The sequence below is a fragment of the Euleptes europaea genome, chromosome 9 (genome assembly GCF_029931775.1).
Source record: "Euleptes europaea isolate rEulEur1 chromosome 9, rEulEur1.hap1, whole genome shotgun sequence".
Lineage (NCBI taxonomy): Eukaryota > Metazoa > Chordata > Lepidosauria > Squamata > Sphaerodactylidae > Euleptes > Euleptes europaea.
In genome coordinates, this window is record NC_079320.1 from 76,074,512 (window position 1) to 76,097,934 (window position 23,423).

The following is a 23,423-nucleotide window of genomic DNA, read 5'->3' on the forward strand; positions in this document are numbered from 1 at the left end:
CATAAAGAACAGTTCTTTGAAATAAAGGATGGTTTATCGCCCAGGGAGTGGCGATATCAACAGCAGGAGAGTCTGGCCTGCAAACAGCTTGGCCATGGTGGATCCAGATTCCAGGCTGAAGTAGGCACCGATTCAGGTAGAAGGAGTGGGAGACCTGGCGACCCTAATAGCTGCCTTCAGTGTTTTTACTGACTCCTAGGCCATTTATGCGGAGCTGTTTCCCTTGCAGTCCCCCTGCCGACTGCTCCAGTGCTTCGTTTTGATCATGCACGCCTTGCCCGACTGTCAGAGGTCACCTCGCTCTCCCCACACATTTCCGCTTGTTTTGTTCGTGTTTTCCAGATGCTGTTTAATGCCACAGAGCCTGCCTTCCATAGCAGCCATTTTCTCCAGGTGAATTAATCTCTATTGCCTGGAGGTCAGTTGTACTCCCAGAAGATCTCCAGCTACTACCTGGAGGTTGGCAACCCTAGCTATAGGAAGTGGGAGGTATGGGCGCATTTGTTCTGCAAAAGTCACCGCCTCCCCTTCAAGCAAAGAAGGTATGTCAGAGAAGAAAAGAGATTCACAGGACTCGAGATAATTAGTGTCGGGCAAACATAAATCACTGTGGAACAGGTAAGTGAAAAAAAAAGATTAGGCGACGCTATAGGATCTAAGTTACAATAAAAAAAACAGGCATTTTATTTTGTGTATCATGCATTATTATGCCGAGTCGTAGCACGCACCTTGTTATTTTCTGACAAGTTCTTACTTATTGGGATTTCAAAGGGGATTCAGAGGCACGGGCATTTCAGCAGCTCACCCCTTCTACTGGCTAATGAGGAATTTTGTCACTAGCCAGAAGACAATGAGAGACAGGAATCCGTGAGAAACGTCTACCGTCAGGGTGTGAATTTTGTCACAGATGTGCAAGTGTTAAAAGAGCTCACGTTAATGTCCTTGCTGGATATTTGTTTACATCCCACCTAGGCAAGGGGCCACCCATAGTGCAGACAGACCACAAGCCTTGTGCTGCAGCCTGCAAGGTTTTTTCTGGTCCCAGGCAGGTACTGGAAATGGGAGGTGGTTATCAGATGAACACGTGAATCTGCCTTATACTGAATCAGGCTCTTGGTCCATGGAAGTCAGTATTGTCTACTCCACCAAGGCCAAGACAGTCGCCTAAACCAGATCCAAGGTCCAGATTACCTTTGCCAGTCAAGCACATGTCAACTGTAACATTCATCACACATGATTATATTTGTGGGTTCCTAGTCATTTCCCTACATCTGTGCAGACAAAATCTCATTTGCAGAGAAGCCTTTTAAAAGCACATTCATGAGTAGAGTTGCCAGCTCCGGGTTGGGAAAAATCTGGAGATTTTGGGGGTGGAGCCTGAGGAGAGCAGGGTTTGGGGAGGAGAGGGACTTAGAGTCCAATTGCCAAAGTGGCCATTTTCTTCAGGGGAACTGATCTCTGTCGCCAGGAGATCAATTCTATTAATGGGATATCTCCAGCTACCACCTGGAGGCCTACGGTTGCCCGGTCCCTCTTCGCCACCGGTGGGAGAATTTGGGGGCAGAGCCTGAGGAGGGCGAGGTTTGGGGAAGGGAGGGACTAGGGTTGCTAGATCCCTCTTTTCCTCCGGCAGGAGGCTTTCTTGTTTAAGCGCATGCTGACGCACCTGGAAGGGCCGCCTCGCAAAGGGCCTTTACCTCTTAGTTTAACTTAAGAGGTACCTTAAGAGGTAAAGGCCCCTCTAAGAGGTAAAGGCCCCTCGCGAGGCAGAACTTCTGGTTCTAAACTGGAAGTGCCGCGCACGGTATGCACGTTTGCCCGCTGACCCTCAGGTGGTCGGCAGGCAGAGGGGGCAATTGCCAGGGGTTTTCCCACCACCAACGTGCACCTGGCAACCCTAGGAGGTACTTCAATGCCATAGAGTCCAAATGCCAAAGCGGCCATTTTCTCCAGGTGAACTGATCTCTATCGGATGGAGATCAGTTGTAATAGCCAGAGATCTCCAGCTAGTACCTGGAGGTTGGCAACCCTATGGAGGCCGGCAACCCTATTCATGAAGGATACCTCTACTTTTTATTATTATTATTGTTATTTTAAGGAGCAATAAAGTGGAGTTGGTTGCCTAGGAGGAATGTTTACCTGATGTGGATATAATTCAAAGGAAGATGAGTGTGCATGTGTGTATGGGGGACAGAGATGATCAACCAGCAAAAAGAAGTTTAACTTTAAAAAGCCTCCCAAAAATCTTTTTTAAAAATAGTGATTTGTAGGGGCAAAAGAAAGAACAAGTCAAGAACAAGCACAGGAGATGTCAAATTTATGCTACAACAGGCCGCTTGTTCGCACATAAACCCGGCTGTATTTTTGCTGATGATAGTTATCTCCCAAATGGAGAGCGCTCTCTTGTTATCTGAATAGCCAGCTTGAACTTCCCTTCCTCGACGTTTATGCCCTGCCATGTGTTTACTGCCCATGGCTTTTGGAAGCAGCCAATTTCGAAGTCTAGCTGTTCTTTGCAGTAAATAAACCAGATGCACTCAGTGGATATCAAAGTCTTTGGCATTAAAGGATCTCTTTGAAGGGCATTTTGACAATCGGAAGGTTCCCACCGTCCCCGTCTTGCAGTTTACAAATGAACCCCCAATCCAAACTATTTAAGAATTGAGGCAATTCTTGTTTTTCCCCCACTCTTTCTTTTGACTGCTCCAGCTCAACGCACAATTCCCGTAGTACATTAAAAGCCACAGTCGACAGTTATCTCGACACATCCTGTGGATATTTAAACACAATAGGGAAAGCTAATCCGCATTTTAGCTAACACCCAAGACTGTGTTCATGAGTCCCTCTTATAAACAAACTCAATGTATCTCTGATCACTGACTTTAGAAGGCTGCTGTGGCGGTTTTGCTGTGGGAATTCAAGGCGGCTATCAGATTGACTGAGCCACTGTAGAGATCTCCAAGCAACAGCCTGCTCAGTTTCCCAATCCAGAAATACCTCGTTATGTTGGATTTGCGAAAATCTGTGGGGGAAAAAAGGTTTTGAGTTCGCCCGTATTGTGGTTGGTGAGTCTGGACTGGGAAAATGTACCCAAATTAACAGCCTGTTCTTGGCTGATCTCTATCCAGAAAGTATAATCCCAAGGACAGATGAGAAAATTGAAAGGACTGTGCAGATTAAAGCTTCAGATGTAGAAATTGAAGAAAGGGGGGTAACGTTCCAGCTGACTGTTGTGGACACACCAGGATATGGTGATGCTATCAATTGTTGAGACTGTTTCAAGACTATAATTCCTTCCTATACTGATGAGCAATTTGAACACTATCTTCACGATGAGAGTGGCTTGAACAGACGGCATATTGTAGATAACCGAGTTCACTGCTGTTTCTGTTTAATTTTGTCGTTTGGACATGGTCTCAAGCCCTTGGCTGTTGAGTTCATGAAAGCCATACACGAAAAAGTGAATATTGTGCCTGTAATTGAAAGAGCTGATACGCTTACTCTGAAGGAGCAGGAGAGGCTGAAGAAAAGGATGAAACTGAAAAACATAGCATCAAGATTTATCACTTTCCAGATGATGAATCTGACAAAGAGCAGGCCAGACTTTAAAGAGCAGGCCAGACTTTTGAAGGCCAGCTTTCCATTTTGTGTAGTGGGATCCAATCAATTTATTGAAGCTAAAGATAAAAAGGTCAGAGGTCATCTTTATCCATGGGGTGTTGTTGAAGTGAAGAACTAAGAGCACAAAGACTTCTTGATTAAGAACCATGCTAATCACCCCCATGCAAGACCTCCAGGAAGTAACTCAAGACCTTCACTATGAAAACTTCCATTTTGAATGGCTCCAGAAAGGTGGCAGAAAGGTAGAAGATGAGGAAGTGAACAAAGGCCAAATCTTGCTGGAAAAGGAAGCTGAACTCCGCCATGTGCAAGAGATGATGACAAGGATGCAGGCACAGATGCAAATGCATAGACAAGGAGGTGTAGGAGACACTAAATGATTTGCAAGAAAAAGGAATAATATCACTGCTACTGCAACACCCCTTCTGGGATTTCTCAGCCACATAGGACTGCAACCACCAGTGGATGATGGTCCCAATTTACCATCTTGGCTACTTGGCATTGATGCACAGCCACCTGGAAATAACATGCTCCCTAAAGTGGAGGAGGAGGAGGAGGAAGAGGAGGAGGAGGAGGAGAAGAAGAGGAAGAAGGTTTTATATGCCAACTTTCTCTACCAATTAAGGAAGAATCAAACCGGCTTACAATCACCTTCCCTTCCCCTCCCCACCACAGACACCCTGTGAGGGAGGTGGGGATGAGAGAGTGTGACTAGCTCAAAGTCACCCAGCTGGCTTCATGTGTAGGAGTGGGGGAACAAATCCAGTTCACCAGATTAGTGTCCACCGCTCATGTGGAGGAGTGAGGAATCAAACCTGGTTCTCCAGAACAGACTCCACCACTCCAAACTACCGCTCTTAACCACTACACCACACTGGCTGCGTGCCGTACGGATAGGATTCTTAGTCTAGCTGTGATTTCAGATTGTTTATAACTTGTATTGTACTTGTTGTTGTATATTATCTTTGTATTTATATGATGTTAGCAACCCTGAGCCTGGCTTTCTGGAGGAGGGTGGGGTAATTATTATTATTATGTATTATTATTAGTGCTCAAAATGTGAATAAAACCCTTTGTTTTTATTAGCTGGGAGATCAATCGATTAAAATACCCCCTCCCATGTCCTCTGTGGCTGACTGCTCAGTGCTATACTTTCTATTCTTGGTAGCATTCTGAAGTCTACAGATGGCCCAACCTTGATCTTTGCCAAAAAAACAACGATGAACAGATTCAGAGGCTTCAAGAGATATACACACCCGTCTATCATGGTGACACAGGGAGCAAAAAATATCACTTCTACCCAGGACAAATCTCCTGTAGACAAAGCATAATCTACTTCTTTAAAAATAACCTGAACATTACCTGCATAATATACTGAAGAACAGATACTTCCACTTTCAAGCCAACAACAGAATGCAGTGTTGCCTAATTCTCATCCAAAGCAACAGGGCTTCCCAACCCCTGCTTCCTCTAGCTATCATTTTTATTTCCCCCTTTTCTCCAAAGAGTTTGTGGCCCATACTAACTAGTATACCACAGTGGCTCTCACTGCGAGAATGAACGTAGTAAATACATATGAACACAAAAAAGTGACAAATCTAACTCTACCACCCCAGAAAACATGATTTATAAAGATATGGAGTATGCTCTTTACGTAGGGTTGCCAATCTCCAGGTATTAGTTGGAGATTTCCTGCTATTACAACTGATCTCTAGCCGATAGAGATCAGCTTGCCTGGAGAAAATGGCCGCTTTGGCAATTAGACTCTATGGCACTGAAGTCCCTCTCCTCCCTTCCCCAACCCCCCCTCTTCAGGCTCCGCCCAAAAAATCTCAAGGTATTTCTCAACCCGGAGATGGCAACCCTACACAAGTCCCACATAACCACTTTCTAAAAGCACTTAGTGGGTGCCAGGAAAGGTGTTAGAGGGTGCCAGGGCGTCCTTGGGCATCATGTTTGAAACCCCTGTGCGAAAGCATGGGAACTTGTTCTGGAAAAATTGAAAGCAACAACTAAACAGCAGGTTAAATTGTAAAACTTGTATTTAAAAATACAGGATTCTTTTCCACTTTTGTTTTTTTAAGTGTCAGGCTCTTTTCAAAGTACAATCTCATTATCTTCAGCATCATTACATGTATTTTTGTACAACTGCAAAAGGGTTGCCTGGAATATGGAAAAACAATGTTTGTTTCTTTTTGTTTCTTTTGACTTTATCTACCTATCTACTCTTTCAGTTCTCTGGTTGTTGTTGTTTTTGTGGTTGGTTTTGTAGATTTGTTTGTATTCTATACCCAATGAGTCATGGTTTGTATCTGTGATACATACAGCAGCTAGTCACGCCACTGTAAATATACAGCTGATTTACTGATGTACAGTAAGTGTTGAAAAGCATGGGGAGAACAGTACGTTCCACTGGTTGGATCCCGCTGCCATATCCACTGATGAAAGGGATTGCTGTCAGTGGAACAGGACTTTCTTGACTCTGTTGTCCTACCTCAGCCCAAAAGGCTGTTCCGTGGGAACAGGGCAGTCTCTGGAACGCCATGAGGGATGAGCCAGAAGAAAGGATGCCCTTCATCCAGAATAGATCAAACCAATTTTGGGGAGAAGCAAATGACGGGAAACAAAAACTGGCATGAACATGTCAGACTCGCTCAAGAGAAGCAAAATCAAAACAGGGTTTGGGGGTTCCAGACAGCAGGGGCAAGAAATGCAAAACCGTCCCAGACGGAAAACCATGGTCTTCACCCTGTACCTCCCCCATAGCCTTGATGTAGGAACATGAAGAAATGATCTCACACCCTATTAAACTTCTGCCAGTTTCAAAAGGAAGCTTGCTTTGTGTTTCTGGTGTCAGATCTTCAGTCTGGAGGTGGACCAAACAAGAGATCCAGTCTGTAATTATACTGGGACCAAGCCTGTATTTTTTTTTTAATTTATTGCAGTCGCATCTTCCTCAAAGCTTTAAGAGCAAGAATAATGGGAGTATTCCAACCAGCGGTTTAGCAATTCTGCCTCTAGGACACTCCCACATGGATGTCCTCTGGCAAACATTTCACTTCCCATGGAAAGACAATCTCTCCCTCTCTCTCTTTTCTAATTAAAGCCCTCATCTGCTAGAGGACTTCAAACACGTCTAACACCACAGCCCTAAAAGAAACCAAACAACATCGCTTGGAAGCCAACTCCACTGATCTCAGTGGGAATAACTTAACAGACAAGTTTTATTAGTTTTGTTTTTGTTGTTTAAAGAATACATGTAAGAACATTTTGCACGTGGCAGGGAAACACAGGCCAAGAAGTACCAGCAAACAGAAGAGCAGAGAGCTACAAACAGCCTGATCTCGTTCAAGAATTAGGCACACCAAAAGTGCATGGAAATCCTGCATGGAATTGGGCGGTGTGATTCAGGACTAAAGCTCCTGCCTGATATCTTGAGCAAAGGATCCTAATATACATTCAGAGTAGGGTTGCCAACCTCCAGGTACTAGCTGGAGATCTGCTATTTCAACTGATCTCCAGCCGATAGAGATCAGTTCACCTGGAGAAAATGGTCGCTTTGGCCATTGCACTCTATGGCATTGAAGTCCCTCCCCTCCCCAAACCTCACCCTCCTCAGGCTCCACGCCAAAAACCTCCTGCCGGTAGCGAAGAGGGACCTGGCAACACTAACTCAGAGTCTGCCATCTTTTAGTCGGCAATGTGAAAGAACTGGCTTGCAAAACAATCCCCTTTGGCAAGATCTCCCACACTTTTGTGGTTAAAACTGTGGTGCCCCCTTAATTTGCTAGGCAGCCTCAAACTCAAGCATGGCTGCAAGTATGTAGGGTTGACAATCCCCAGGTGGGGCCTGGAGATCTTCCTGAATTACAATGGATCCGCTGACTACAGAGATCAGTTCCACTCCAGAGAAAATGGCTGCTTTGGAAGGTAGACTCCATGATGTTATACCCTGGTAAGGTCCTTCCCCAGGCTCCACCCCCATAATTTCCCAACCCAGAGCTGGAACCTAAATTTGATACATCAAGCCATACTCCAGCATTCCGGATACATGACAACAATCCGAGTTTTTTAGTCAACATAACTGCCATGTGCTGTTGGAGAGTGGGTTCACCTGGTTGGCTCGCTAACTGAACAGACCTTCCCTAGAAAATCAGGAACATACGGGGTTGGATCGTAGCCCTCCTTCTGCTCACCCAAGTAGCATTTCTATTAATTTTAAAGTTATGTCAAGTTCCCCCTTCCACTGTTCCCAAGCTCTGCAGACTCCCAGGGGTTGCATTTCAGAAACCTCAGCAGGCTGCAGAGGGAAGGGGGAGGCGTACAGTGTTCCAGGTTTTAGAGTAGGGTTGCCAAGTCCCTCTTTGCCACTGGTGGAAGGTTTTGGAGGCGGAGCCTGAGGAGGGCGGGGTTTGGGGAGGGACTTCAAAGCCATAGAGTCCAATTGCCAAAGCGGCCATTTTCTCCAGGTGAACTGATCTCTATCGGCTGGAGAGCAGTTGTAATAGCAGGAGATCTCCAAGTAGTACCTGGAGGTTGGCAACCCTATTCTGGGGAGAAAGGGCAAAGAACAATATTTCCAAAGGAGGATGCTTAAACTGGGGCAGTAGACAGCGGAAGGTATATGGGGAGGTTTTCCCAGTGCCATTGGAAAGACACATCAGTTCCAATGTGCTTTGATTTATGTTGTGTATCGCCTAAGACAGGTTGATTAAATTAGGAGGTTCATATGCTCTGTGGAGCTGCTTGCATATACACAGGCAGGCTAATCAAAATACCACATCTTCCTGACATCCCCGGGAAAGGATGGGGCGGCTTCAGTGATTTGTGAACGTTCACCATTATTCAGCTTTTCACAAAACGCGTCAAGACGACAAGCGTCAATTGCGAGCCTGGGTTCTGGAGAGCAACTTGCTGGCATCAGCATGTTGGAGAGGAAATGTCTACAAACTGCCAGGAAATAGTAAGATTACAGTGTGTAGAAACACACACTAAATGGTTATGAGCAATTGCCTCGTTGCTTTGCTACCTTGTAATGTTAATTAGAGCAGAGATTCCCGATAGCATGTGTACAATGGCTCCTCTCAGGTGTCAGGTTGCAAAAGAATGAATTCATTCTTTTAAAAACTATTATTATTACAATGCTTCTATCACCGTCCAGCCCTTCCTTCCATAGGTCTCATTGCTCACTCTTCTCCACATCCATGAGATTCCTCTCCACATCCACAAGGAGAACCAGCGTGGTGTAGTGGTTAAGAGTGGTAGTTTGGAGCGGTGGACTCTAATCGGGAGAACCGGGTTTGATTCCCCACTCCTCCACGTGAGCGGCGGAGGCTAATCTGGTGAACCGGGATGGTTTCCCCTCTCCTACACATGAAGCCACCCTGACCTGGATGGCCCAGGCTAGCCTGATCTTGTCAGACCTCAGAAGCTAAGCAGGGTTGGCCCTGGTTAGTATTTGGGTGGGAGACCACCAAGGAATACCAGAGTTGCTGTGCAGAAGGCGGCACTGGCAAACCACCTCTGGTAGTCTCTTGCCATGAAAACCCAAAAAAGGGGTCGCAGTAAGTCGACTGCAACTTGATGGCACTTGATATACACACACACACACACACACACACATATGAAGCCAGCTGGGTGACCATGGGCTAGTCACAGCTCTCTTAGAGCTCTCTCTGCCCCACCTATCTCACAAGGAGTGTTGTTGCGGGGAGGGGGAGGGAAGGTGATTGTAAGCCATTTTGATTCTTCCTTAAATGGTCGCGAAAGTCAGCATGCAAAAACTAACTCTTCTTCTCCTTCCTTCGTTTTAAGTGCCAAATTAAAATCACTGGCCTGATTTTGGTGTTTTTAGATTCATTAAAGCAAAAACTGAGAGTCAGATGGGAAAATCCCTAAAAAAGACAACACTACAAAAGCACTGGCCGTTTTGTCACCCTTTCCTGAACCGCACCTCCTTGTTAAGCCAATGTTTCATCTTTCACTCACAGAATTCCTAACTAGATCCATGGTTGTCTAAGTGGAGAATGATATGACTTCCGCTTTTACCCCGGCTAATCCACTGCTAAGGGACACATTCAGCTGTCCCCAACCCACAACAGAAAGTGTCCATTCCTGCCAAATATAGAGTCTGGCGGTCTTCCAGATGGGAGGGGAGGGGGAGGGAAGAGGAGACGAGACGGCATTTCCTTTGTGCTCCTCACGCCAGGCAGTCCCATCCTGCAGCCAAACTATTTTGGAAGCCCCCTCCCCAAAATTCCTTCAACCCACTGCAAGGTCACATGGGAAAACCCAAGTAGGCAATGCCACCAGCACCTGCTGAAGAAAGCATAAGATAGACATACACTGGATACCTTCCCTTGTTATTGGATTTCAAACCTGATATCTGATAGAGGCAAAGAGAAACTATATTTTTTTCAGTAAACCATCAATTGATATTTTCTACTACCTACCTACCTATCTACCTACCTACCTATCTACCTACCTATCTACCTACCGATCTATCAATCAATCAATCAATCAATCAATCAATCATTTAGAATATGGGTGTCAAACATAAGGCCCGCGGCCAGGTTTGACCCCTTGAGTTCTCTTATCTGGCCCTCGAGCCAGCTGAGGCAGCCACCACCCCCCAACTCTCGATCTGGGCTGGCGAGGCATGGCCCTAGAGTTGTCAACCTCCAGATAGTAGCTGAAGATCTCCTGCTATTACAACTGACCTCCAGCCAATAGAAATCAGTTCAGCTGGAGAAAATGGCCGCTTTGGCCATTGGACAGTATGGCATTGAAGTCCCTCCCCTCCCCAAACCCCACCCTCCTCAGGCTCCGCCCCCAAAACCTCTTGCCAGTGGCAAAGAGGGACCTGGCAACCCTACATGTCTCGGCCCGATCAAGTGACAGTTATGTCATATCTGGTCCTCGTAACAATGGTGTTCAATACCCCTGATTTACATTCTCAGTTGTATGGATTTTGCTGTCCTTAACTGCTGTGGATGTCTGAAAGGTTCCTCCCATCAGAAATTCTCTCCTCATAAAAGAAGTTTTCAAAACAAATCTTCAATTGAGCAGGTTCAATTACTTGCAGTACTGCTGTGCGCAGACAGGGAAGCTAATCAAAATACCGAATCAATCTGACATAGAGAGTATGATATGCTAGCTTTTGGGGGAAGGGGAATTTCTGACAGGGAACAGCTTCAGCGATGTGACCTACCGCATTATGAAATGGACAGCCCCAGCAGGGCTTTCTCAGTGGTGGCACTGCAGCTTCTCTGCAAGGCAACTTTACAACTCAGTTTTGGACACCAACTTAAGATGCTTGCGTCATCTGAAAATCCTGACATGTGGAAATAGGCAAAAAGAGAGGGGGCCACACCAAAACAAAACAGAGACAAAAAGTAATGAATGGTGCCAGGAATAAAATTTAATAAATAAAGTACCCCATGTGTTTCACACGATCTTCTTCGGGGTTCTGTTTCTCTGCTCAAGCATCCCTTTATTGCTTGCATGGGATGCTTGATCAAAGAAAGATCCCCGGCAGTTTCCATGTCAAGTCTGTTCTATGTTCTTCCACTCTTTCTGACACTTCCTAGACACAGACAGTTTCCCCAAACATATTACTTTACCCACAGACATGCAAGATTTGGAGAGCAAGTAAGCAAGAAAGAACAATCCTATGGTTTGTAGGAATTATTCTGTTTTATTAGCATTATTGCTAAATGGAGATAGCTTAGCAATCCCTAAGAAAGAAAGAAAGAAAGAAAGAAAGAAAGAAAGAAAGAAAGAAAGAAAGAAAGAAAGAAAGAAAGAAAGAAAGAAAGAAAGAAAGAAAGAAAGAAAGAAAGAAAGAAAGAAAGAAAGAAAATTATCAAGTATTAGAGACCAGTACTATAAGAACCCCCTAGCGCAGAGTAGTAAGATGCAGTACTGCAGTCAAAGCTCTATTCACTTCCTGAGTTTGATCCTGATGGAAGTCGGTTTCAGACAGCCGGCTCAAGGTTGACTCAGACTTCCAATCTTCCGAGGTCATAAAAATGAGTACCCAGCTTGCTGGGGGTAAAGTGGAGATGACTGGGGAAGGCAATGGCAAACCACCCCATAAACAGTCTGCCTAGTAAACGTCATGATGTGATGTCACCCCATAGGTCAGTAATGACCCATTGCTTGCACAGGGACCTACCTTAACCTTTCCTAGAGACCAGAAACTTTTACTTCCTGGAACCCTTACTGTCTGCAGCAATTCCTCTAGTGTTTTGGACCCAGCTTCCCCCGTCTTAGTACAAGAGGCTCTTTACATGAAGATCCCTGAGGTTGAATTTGGATCTTCTGCACAAAAAGAATGTGCTCCATCAGTGAACTATGAGTTTTCCACAGGGTATCCTTGATGCATGAGTGGACTGCATCTATGGTCTTAGTGCTACATCGTATAACAAGTAGCATGAGAAGTTCTAAGCTTGTTTGGGAAAGTTTTGGCTTAACTGGTTTTCAATAGCCATTCATATCTTATCTCCACCAATCTCTATGGCCATCTACAGACACATGTCACTTTACCCATGCAGAGAGAGACCTAGATCAGAATTATGGTTACAATTTGTGCAGAGGCAGGATACAATGTTTTGAATAAATAAATCCATGTGCAAGTACTTAAATAGGACACTGTTCTTCTCATGGATAGGCATTGCCCAGGGCAGATCTGCAACTGTTCTGCTGATAAAATTGAATAGTCCAGGAAAACCAATTGTCTGATATGGGCAGTTGTTGATAACACAGGATGGGTATGTTCAGCACTTAATGGCTATTTAAAACCACCTCAAACCCATTGATTTTTTTTAGTCAGGTCAGATCACAATTCAACCACACAATATACATGTCTATTTGAACCAGCTCACAAGTGAGATGTGCAAACCAAAGCAGGTTTAAAATATATGACAACTGAGAGCTTAAAGATTCACTTCAGAAATTTCTTGGTAAAACTCTAGTATTGTATGCACATGCGGGTGTGGGTAATGTCTCCAGAGGTGGAAATATAGATATATTTTGACATAGAAGCCTGATGTGTGGAAAACACCCTCAAATAAAAAAGGAAGAAAAATCCTATTTAGAGTTGTTGTTTTTCATTCAGCTTTCTTAATGAACAGCTGTTTGCAGAGGTTTATTAATTCCTTAACAAGAGTACCTTTCCATTCTGTGGAATGTAAAAGTGCTGTTCACTTATCACGCTAGTATGTTAAGCATTTTATGTTACACACAACAAATGATATGTTGCGGCCGCCATTAAAGCACCTAAAAATCAATTCAAGAGGCTTTCAAGAGGGTGTGAAGGACAGAGGGGGCTATAAAAGGAACTGCTGACAGGCCTTATCACTGGTGCCATGGGTGCTGTTGCTGCTGGAACATCCATTCCAGCTCTCAGACTCAGAAAAAAAAGTCCTGAACTTTAATGATTCACTACATGGCAATCCCCAACATAATCCACATCTCCCCTCCGTCCCATTTCTATCTCTTCAGATCTTTATTTAGTCCTTATTGTATCCTGAAATAGGGTTGCCAGGACTGTAGGGTTGTAACTATACAAAGGTTAGGGTTGCCAACCTCCAGATACTAGCTGGAGATCTCCTGCTATTACAACTGGTCTCCAGCCGATAGAGATCAGTTCACCTGGAGAAAATGGCTGCTTTGGCCATTGAACTCAATGGAAAATGAAGTCCCTCCCCTCCCCAAACCCAGCCCTCCTCAGGCTTCACCCCAAAAACCTCCCACCAGTAGCGAAGAGGGTCCTGGCAACCCTATCCATTCCACAGGGTATAAATCTGGAAGAGTTTATCATCAAGCTTCTAGCTCTCTCCATCAGGTATGGCATTTTCACACTACCCACCAGCATTCCTGGGTACAACTTTTCCCACACAACGGGAATCTGTGTGGTAAGTTTTTAACATGCACATAGAAACTGTACACAGCAGACACCTCTCCTCCCCTTCCCACCCCCAGATGGGGAAACATACAACCCAGCCCCTTGACAGCCAAGAAAACGTTTCAAGGGAAAAAGCAGAATCAGACGGCGGCATTTCTATTTACTCCAGGAAGTTATATGCAATTTATATAGCATCAAACAAACAAAGACCCCACAGAAATGATTTTTTTAAAATCACTGCCAGTCCCTTCTGAACTCCTGTGTTCAGCGGAAGTAACCCTCACACTGGGGTCACTTCCCACAGATTTATGACTGAAGGCTGTAGTCATCAAGACCACTCACCATGAGCATGTCAACTGAATTTGTTCCCCCCTGGCTGGAAGGTACTAATGTATTATAGGAACGCAGCCGGTCTAAAAAATGTGTTCTTCCCAAACTCCCAGCGGGTACCAACAGCAAAGGGATTTTTTTTCTCTTGAAGGTGGGGGAGTAGTGTTTTCTTTTTATCTGGCATCTATGAATGATGTGTGTGTGTGGCGGGGGGGGACCTCTCTGAAGAAATCAGATTATTCGGATTCTTCTCTGGTGTTTATTAATGGTGTAGGGGGACTTCTCTGAAGAAATCAGACTATTCTAATTCTTCTCCTTCCCCAATCCTACTTGGAGTTACAACTCTTAAAACTGTATTGATCTCCGGGGACTGGGAAATTGGAATGTGTTGACTCTTCTAAAAACAAACCAAAAACAAAATCTGTACCTTTCTTCATAATTAGAATTCACATAATTAGAATTCACAAAGGAATATCACAAATTGCAACACATACTTCAAGGCAAGTGTGTGAAAAGAATCTAACAAACTCACAACAGCGGAGTGCCTTATCCCCCCCCCCCCCGCACAACAGAAATAGACTTGTAGGACAGGAAGGGGCTGTGGCTCAACGGTAGAGCATCTGCTTGGCATGCAGAAGGTCCCAGGTTCAATCCCCGGCATCTCCAGTTAAAAGGATTAGGTAAGTAGGAGATGTAAAAGATCTCTGCCTGAGACCCTGGAGAGCCGCTGCCAGCCTGAGTAGGCAAGGTTGAAGGAGCTGGGTATGTTTAGCCTGAAGAGGAGAAGACTGAGAGGGGATATGATAACCATGTTCAAGTACTTGAGGGGCTGTCATATAGAGGATGGTGCCAAGTTGTTTTCTGTTGCCAAAGACATTAGGAAGAATTTTCTAACAGTTTGAGTGGTTCCTCAGTGGAACAGGCTTCCTCGGGAGATGGTAAGCACTCCTTCCTTTGAGGTTTTTAAGAAGAGATTAGATGGCCATCTGTCAGCAATGCTGATTCTGTGACCTTAGGCAGATGATGAGAGGGTGGGCATCTTGGCCATTTTCTGGTCACTGGGGGTGTGGGAGGGGGAGGTGGTTGTGAATTTCCTGCATTGTGTAGGGGGTTGGACTAGATGGCCCTGGTGATCCCTTCCAACTCTATGAGTCTATGAATTAACATTGCCTTTGAAATCAAATCAAGAATTCGTTAAAAAAATAAATAAAAGCAATGCATGACACACACACAAAAACAATTAAAACACCAAAACAAAATAAAATGAAAACAACCCAATAACACACACATAAGGGCCCTCTTCTGTTATACTGCCAGGTAAATTTTCTAAGGGCCAAATGACACATTTGCGTTTTTAACAAGATGGGTGCAGATTCCCTAGATACAACTCAGCTGCATATCAGCTGTGGCATATGTATGTGAGTAGGTGCCATCGAGTCAGCTGATTTATGGCAATCCCGTAGGGTTTTCATGGCAAGAGACGTTGGGAGGTGGTTTGCCACTGCCTGCCTCCGTGTGGACTGAGAGACTTGTGAGAGAACTGTGACTGGCCCAAGGTCACCCAGCAGGCTTCAGGTGGAGGAGTGGCGAATCGAACCCAGTTCTCCAGATTAGCGTCCGGCGCTCTTAACCACTACACCACACGGGGATACTGGGATACGGCTTTAAAATAATAATAAAGGAGAGCCCAAAACAGGCTCAGAACACCAATGTGCGGGGTGGGGGGAGCAGGGAGATGGGTCCTTGCCTTTTCTGAAACAGCCCTGTGGGATTATTTCCCCCTTTTTGCTGCTGCTCCATGCACAGTCTATGAGGGAAGGAGGGAGTCTGGAGAAATCAGCTGAAGGCTATGAAGGGGTTGCCTCCTTCCCAGCTCCCTTCTACCTTTTCCTGCTTCTTCCCCCCTCCCCAGCTTTCCTCTTAGTCTGCTGTCTGCACGCCGTATTTGCTCCTGCGCTAGGGTTGCCAGGTCCCTCTTCACCAGCAATGGGAGGTTTGGGGGGCAGAAGCTGAGGAGGGCGGGGTTCGGGGAGGGGAGCGACTTCGATGCCATACAGTCCGATGGCCAAAGCGGCCATTTTCTCCAGGTGAAATGATGTCTATTGGCTGGAAATCAGTTGTAATAGCAGGAGGTCTCCAGCTAGTACCTAGAGGTGGCGAACCCTATCCTGCGCACCTGGGAGGATTTGGTGTATTTGCTGTGGGAAGCATTAAAACGAAGGACAGGATTGCCCACTGGGAGCAATGGGAGAGGCTTGAAGGCCCATTGGATAGAATGGGAGCCAGGAATGCCAAGTGACTTACGTGGGTCTCCACAGAAATATATTAAACCATTAAAAAAGTTGCAGTGGAAATGCCGAATGAATTTTGGATGAAGGTCTCTGGGCACAGATCAACTCACTGCTCTGGGACTGGCATGACGGTCCACAGGGTAGAATGACAGCCCCTGGGAGTAGCTGAAACGCTCTGCAGCTTGGATGACTGGTCCCAGAGCGCAACGACAGCCCCTGGGAGTAGGAGACATGTTTTGGGCCTGGAATGACAGGTCCCAGAGTGGAATGACAGCCCCTGGGAGAAGCAGACACCTCTACCTTTGATAGTGAAAAGCTAACACAGAGCTGAGATGTCTCAGTTCTGCTTGGTGGAGTCCCATGATTTGTACACACACACACACACACATACACACACAAGGCTGAGATTTTCTGAGATTGTCCTTTTTTAGGATGATCAAAACCTGAGATTAGATTCTGAGGTCATTTTAAATTGCAGATATATGAGCAAATCCCGAGGAAATTATTTTTTACAGTAAAATTCAAAATCTAGCCGTGACTTTTAATAAATTGAGCATTATTCTGTTGCTTCTGTTTATTTTATTTTTTTATGAGCTAGCGTGGCCCATAGGGTTGCCAGGTCCCTCTTTACTACGGGCAGGAGGTTTTTGAGGCGGAGTCTGGAGAGGGGAGGGACTTCAATGCCATCGAGCCCAATTGCCAAAGCGGCCATTTTCTCCAGGTGAACTGAGCTCTATCGGCTGGAGATCAGTTGCAATAGCAGGAGGTCTCCAGCTAGTACCTGGAGGTTGGCAACCCTAATGGCCCATGAGATCTAATTTTTGCATTCCTAGTATGAAAAAACTCCCTGCGATCACGAAACTTTCCATGTTGTAACAAAACGCTGTCCAGTAATCACCAGCCTTTGCATTGGTTTACCTACAGCATGTGCTATAATGGAAATGAAAAGTGATTAGTGAGAACCGCTTGATGATAGTGTTAGACGTGCGGACCTTTGAGGCTAGGTTTTAAAAATTCATCACTCAGCCTTAATCTAGGCTTCCTGTGTAATCTTGACCAAGTAATTATAGCTTTTTCTAACCTACCGCTCAGGGTTCTTTTGAAATACCTGTTTATTAACTTCATTTGTACCCTGTCTTCCTTTACAATAGGAAAGGAAAGGGGTAGGAAAGAGGACCTGCTCATGTTAGGGTTGCCAGGTCCCTCTTTGCCACTGGCGAGAGCTTTTTAGGGTGGAATCTGAGGAGGGTGGGCTTTGGGGAGGGGAGGGACTTCAATGCCATAGAGTCCAGTTGCCAAAGTGGCCATTTTCTCCATGGGAACTGATCTCTATTGGCTGGAGGTCAGTTGTAATCGCAGGAGATCTCCAGCTAGTACCTGGAAGTTGGCAAGCCTATCTGTAGGATTTCGGAAATCTTATTGCTCCTACCTGGTGAAATCTGCAGCCATGATATCTCAAATGGCAGCCAATTACTATTCCATCAGTGCTTTCCTTTTTTTCTTTTTGTTTTAAATTTCATCTTTTCTGCTATTACTTTACAGCTAAGCACAAAGCGCCATTTTGAGCCCGAGGCTTTATAAGTTGGCATTTTACTCCTCTGAACTAATAGAAAAAATCCATTTAATAATTCTTGAGTTCACTATGTACAAGGCAGAAATACAATAAATATATCATCTTAAGAGAGCTAAGGGAGTGCCTCTCTCTCGCACTTAAGGTTTCCAGCCACAACTTTCAAAGGCATTAGTTATAACAAAGGATAGTAGAGAGGATTAAAAAAAAAAACCTCAGAATTTTTGACACAATTATTTTTTTTTCAAAATTCTACTTTCATTAAGATCAATAACTTTAATACAGCCCAAGACCAGCTGATAAAAATATACACGTAGTAACAGGACAACGACTATATATACACCAATAAATATTTGACATTAAGAGTCCATGGAAAGATTGTCAGAAGGTAGGGTTGCCAACCTCCAGGTGGTGACTGGAGATCTCCTGCTATTACAACTGAACTCCAGGCGACAGAGATCAGTTCCGATAGAGAAAATAGCTGCTTTGGCAATTGGACTCTGTGGCATTGAAGCCCCTCCCCTCTCCAAATCCTGCCCTCCTCAGGCTCCACCCCCAAAATCTCCAGGTATTTCCCAACCCGGAGCTGGCAACCCTATCAGAAGGTGAAACTGATAATGGTTAATACAGCAAGTTTTAAGGATCTGCAGTTACTGGGCTCACCCCTTAGATACCTGGGAATTCTTAAACCATTAACACATAGGAACTCCTTGGGATACGAACATTGACAGTCACCTATCTTCATGGCAATAGGGCCTCTTCCATAAATGTATATTCACAGTCCTCCAGCTCCTTCATCTGCAAATAACACTGTTTGCAAGTTACCCAATGCTCTCTAGATTCAACTCAAGTTACATTTGCAGATAAAATTACCAAACCTGAAAAAGAGCCAGCGTGGTATAGTAGTTAAGAGCGGTGGTTTGGAGCAGTAGACTCTAATCTGGAGAACCGGGTTTGATTCCCCAGTCCTGCACATGAGTGGCGGAGGCTAATCTGGTGAACTGGATTTGGGCTGATTTGATGGGAACATTGTAAGTTGAGGCATATTTTCCTCAATACAAATGCTGTGTCACAAAAATTTGCAGCGTGATTTTTTTTTTTTGGTAGTCGCACAGTGGTAAGCTGCCGTACTGCAGTCCCAAGCTCTGCTCACGACCTGAGTTCGATCCCAACGGAAGTTGGTTTCAGGTAGCCGACTCATGGTTGACTCAGCCTTCCATCCTTCCGAGGTCGGTAAAATGAGTACCCAGCTTGCTGGGGGTAAAGGGAAGATGACTGGGGAAGGCACTGGCAAACCACCCCGTAAACAAAGTCTGCCTAGAAACCGTCAGGATGTGACGTCACCCCATGGGTCAGGAATGACCCGGTGCTTGCACAGGGGACCTTTACCTTTACCTTTTAAACCCAAAACCCGAAAATGACTGAAATAGCTAATTTTGGGTTTATTTTCAGTTCGGGTATATCAATATGCACAACCCTACTGCCCACCTTAAATCTTATAGTGTCAAGGGAGTTTAAGCAGCCAGTGAGCAAGACCCCAGCCCAAGTGAATGAAGCTGTATATAACTTTCTCTCCTTCAACCCAGTGATTTTTTTTAACCAGCAATGCCTATTCTAATCCTTTGTTTTGATTCTATTTAACAGATGTTTTAAAAAAAGCCGAACAGACTATTTGCAATCTTCCGGTCTTCCATATTGCCATCTCATTTTTTAAAATGTTCGTCAAACCAAAAAGAAGACGGAATGCCTCCCCTCCTCCCCATGCATGAGGCTATTCTCATTTAACAGTGTATTGTGAGCCCTTTATCTAATGAAAGTTCCCTTTCACATAGGCTTCTCCTCCCAGCATGCATCTCTCTGCTACCGGGCGGTCCGATTCGACATTAGACAATGGATGGTCTTCTACTCTTAGGAAGAAGTGTTAAAGGAATTAGTTTGCACTGCAGGAAACCACTAGTAACAGTGGCATTTCAGTTATTTCTAGGCCCACATAATGAAGATGAAGGCAAGATATCCTTTTATATATATATTTCTGCTCATCCACCTGCTCATTTTCTCCAATTTAAAAAAGAGACACAGAAGATTGTGTGATCAACTATTTTTATTTCAATAAAATAAGCCAATTTTTGTTTAAAATCCTTTCCCTTTTTGTACTGTGATCTACACCATTTATATATATATATATATATATAGGTCCAAAAAGCCAAGCATTTCCTACTGAGCTCAGGCAAGAGGAACTCCGTGTGCCGAAAGAATCTTTCTTTTTTTTCACCACTAGTGAAGCAAAAAGAGAAAATGGAGCATTTGCCATTTTTATTCAGGCCTTAATGAAAAAGGGACGAGATTAATAAGCTCAGCTTTATCACTCCACAGCTTAAAGGAGCATATCTTAAAACCTACAGCTGATACACGTGATGTGGCAACATGACCATTTATAGTTGTCCCTGTAACCTATAGAAGGCCATTCACATCCTATCAGTTTTACTGTATCAGAGTCTTTGCCAGTCATATTTGACAAACTGCTGCTCAGTTATGGAGGAGGAGGAGGAGAAGGAGAAGAGCTGTCATATAGAGGATGGTGCCAAGTTGTTTTCTGTTGCCCCAGATGGTCGGACCAGAACCAAGAGGTTGAAATTAAATCAAAAGAGTTTCCATCTAGACATTAGGAAGAATTTTCTAACAGAGCGGTTCCTCAGTGGAACAGGCTTTCTTGAGAGGTGGTAAACTCTACTTCCCTGGAGGTTTTTACCTTAGGCAGATCATAAGAGGGAGGGCATCTTGGCCATCTTGTGGGCCTCGAGTAGGGGTTACTGGGGGTGTGGGGGGAGGTAGTTGTGAATGTCCTGCATTGTGCAGGGGGTTGGAGTAGATGACCCTGGTGACCCCTTCCAACTCTATGATTCTATGATTCTTCTAATAAGATGAGTTGGTTTTTATATGCTGACTTTCTCTACCTTATTTAAGGAGAATCAAACTGGCTTACAGTCTCCTTCCCTTCCTCTCCCCACAAGAGATACCTTGGGAGTTGGGTGGAGCTGAGAGAGTTCAGAGAGAACTGTGACTAGCCCAAGGTCACCCAGCACTTCATGTGGAGGAGCGGGAAATCAACCCTGGTCCTCCAGATTAGAGTCCACCACTCCTAACTGCTACACCTTGCTGGCTCTCAATGAACTTGCACAGAGTTGGAACAGTAGGAAAAATGCAAGATTTTCAGGATTTAGAAGACTATAAAAACAGTTATATAGACTGCAAAAAATATAAGTTTCTCTTTCTCTGTAGGTAATGCAGAAAATGCACAATGCAGGAAATTCACAACTATCCCCCAAACCCCCAGTGTCTCCTACTCCTGCCCAGAAGATGGGGGGGGGACACCTTCAGGATCCCTCGCCTGGAGGCTTCCTGACCCCAAAGTGGTGATCAGCATTACCCTGGGTTTGGAAGAAAGGGCCACAAGAGCCAAACACTGGTGTAACCCTTCCTACCTTCCCTCTTATGATCTGCAAAAATTCACAGAATCAGCACTGCTGACAGATGTCCATCTAGTCTCTGCTTAGAAACCTCCAAAGAAGGACAGCCTACCACCTCCCGAGAAAGCCTGTTCTACATTCATAGAGTGGCCCAGAACTGAAATCACCACATTTGAAATGTCACTTCATTAGTAACCGATGGCAGTTCAATTCAGCCCCAAGTAAGCAAACCTCCATTTTGGTTCAGTATGGTCAACAGGATTCATTTAGAAAAGTTTTATGCCCTTCTCCGCATTCCTGGAGGAAGGTTACAAAAAAATAAATAAATAAATAAATAAAAGGTATTAATGAAAATTTAGCATTGAAAGCCCAGCCTAGAAGAAAAACACAGAATATAAAAACAGACTATCGACAGCTGAAAATAACAGTTTCCGGACTAAAATAGCATTAAAAGATTGACCCCTTAATTAAGAACATGGGTGAACAGAAACATTTCGGTCTGGTACTCAAAAGGACGCAACACAGGCACCAGATGAGCCCCAAGGGGAAAGATCACTTTAGAATCATCCCAATATGGAAGAAGACTTGGTTTTAATACGCCAACTTTCTCTACCACTTAAGGAAGAATAAAACCGGCTTTCAATCACCTTCCCTTCCCTTGCCCTCCCCACAACAGACACCCTGTGAGGTAGGTGGGGCTGAGAGAGGACAGCAACTGTAATATAGTTAAGAGTACGGCAACTGTAAGGACAAGTCGAGTTCTAAATGGCTGCCTCTTAAATATTGGGCAAAACATAACTGGCTGCTCACCTTTTCCACAAAGCCCATTCCACAGAGCAGGGGCCACAATGGAAAAGGCCCAGGCGCTGGTCAATGCCAGACAGACCACCCTAAGTGCTGGGAAAGCCAACAAACGGCCGCCTGATGACTGTGGTTGGCGCACAGGAACATATGGAAGGAGACGGTCCTTCAAATATGTGGGTCCCAGGTGATGAAAGGTTTTAAAGATCAGTACCAGCACCTTGAATGGAACTCAGACTGGCGGCCCATTTAGCTGTTTCAAATTGGCAACATGCTCCCAGCGGCTAGCCCCTGACAACAGTTGGGCTGCTTCGTCCTGGACCAGTTCTAGTTTCCAGGTTGACTTCAAGGACAGCCCCTTGGAGAGCCTGTTGCAGTAACCCAACTGTGAGGTTACAGAAGCATGGATCATTGTGGCTATATCAGAGGAGTCTAGGTAATAAGACAGCTGGAGAATCAGATGCAATTGATACGCAGCGCTCCTGGCCACCATGCCAACCTGCTTTTCGAATATCAAGGCTGGGTTTATGAGCACCCCAAGCTCTTAACCTGCTGTGAAAAAAGCCAACGTCACTTCCTCTAGGACAAGTGGATTCAGTTCCTCTAGACTATCAGCCTTTCTGAACAACATTAATTCTCTCGTCTGGAGTTAGCTTCAGCTTGTTCTGCACCTTAGCTAGGGTTGCCAGGTTCCTCTCTGCCACCGCTGGGAGGCTTTTTGGATGGAGCCTGAGGAGGGTGGGGTTTGGGGAGGTGAGGGTCTTCAATGCCATAGAGTCCAATTGGAAAAGTGGCCATTTTCTCCAGTTAAACTGACCTCTATTGACTGGAGATCAGTTGTAATAGCAGATCTCCAGCTAGTACCTGGAGATTGGCAACCCTAGCCTTAGCCTCCTGACCATAGCCTCAAGGCACCGGTTGAGTAAAAAAACACCAGGGTAAACTTTATATTTATATTTACACTTCACTTCTCCATAATATATGTTTGATCCACCTGTACATATAATGACACAAATATATTTTGTGTGCAATTCTTTGTCAATGTACATGTACATACATATGCACTGTTGTAGCTGAAAGATCTGGAAATGTGGCAGAAAAAGAGCAACCAAAATGATCAGCCGGCTAGAGCAACTGCCCTATGAAAAGTGGTTAAAACGCTTAAGGAAGTTTAGTTTGGAAGGAAGGCAGTTAAAGGGAGACATGATAGAGGTCTAAAAAATTATGCATGATATGGGGAGATTGGATAGGGAGAAGCTTTTCTTCCTCTCTCATAATACCGGTACTAGAATGTGGGGTCATCTGTTGAAGTTGGAGGGTGAGAGATTCAAAACAGATAAAGGGAAGTATTTCTTCACACAACACATCATTAAATTGTGGAACTCCCTGCCCTAGCATGTGATCATGGCTGCCAACTTAAAAGGCTTTAAGAGGGG

The 23,423-nt window shown here is 44.8% G+C and overlaps 1 protein-coding gene and 1 pseudogene across 1 annotated transcript in view; one reads left to right on the forward strand and one right to left on the reverse strand.

The window, feature by feature from the left end:
• Window positions 1–23,423, reverse strand: part of PCDH7 (protocadherin 7) — a 465,455-nt gene that overhangs the window by 280,834 nt on the left and 161,198 nt on the right. The window lies entirely within an intron of this gene.
• On the forward strand, window positions 3,140–4,001 carry LOC130482493 (septin-2-like; annotated as a pseudogene).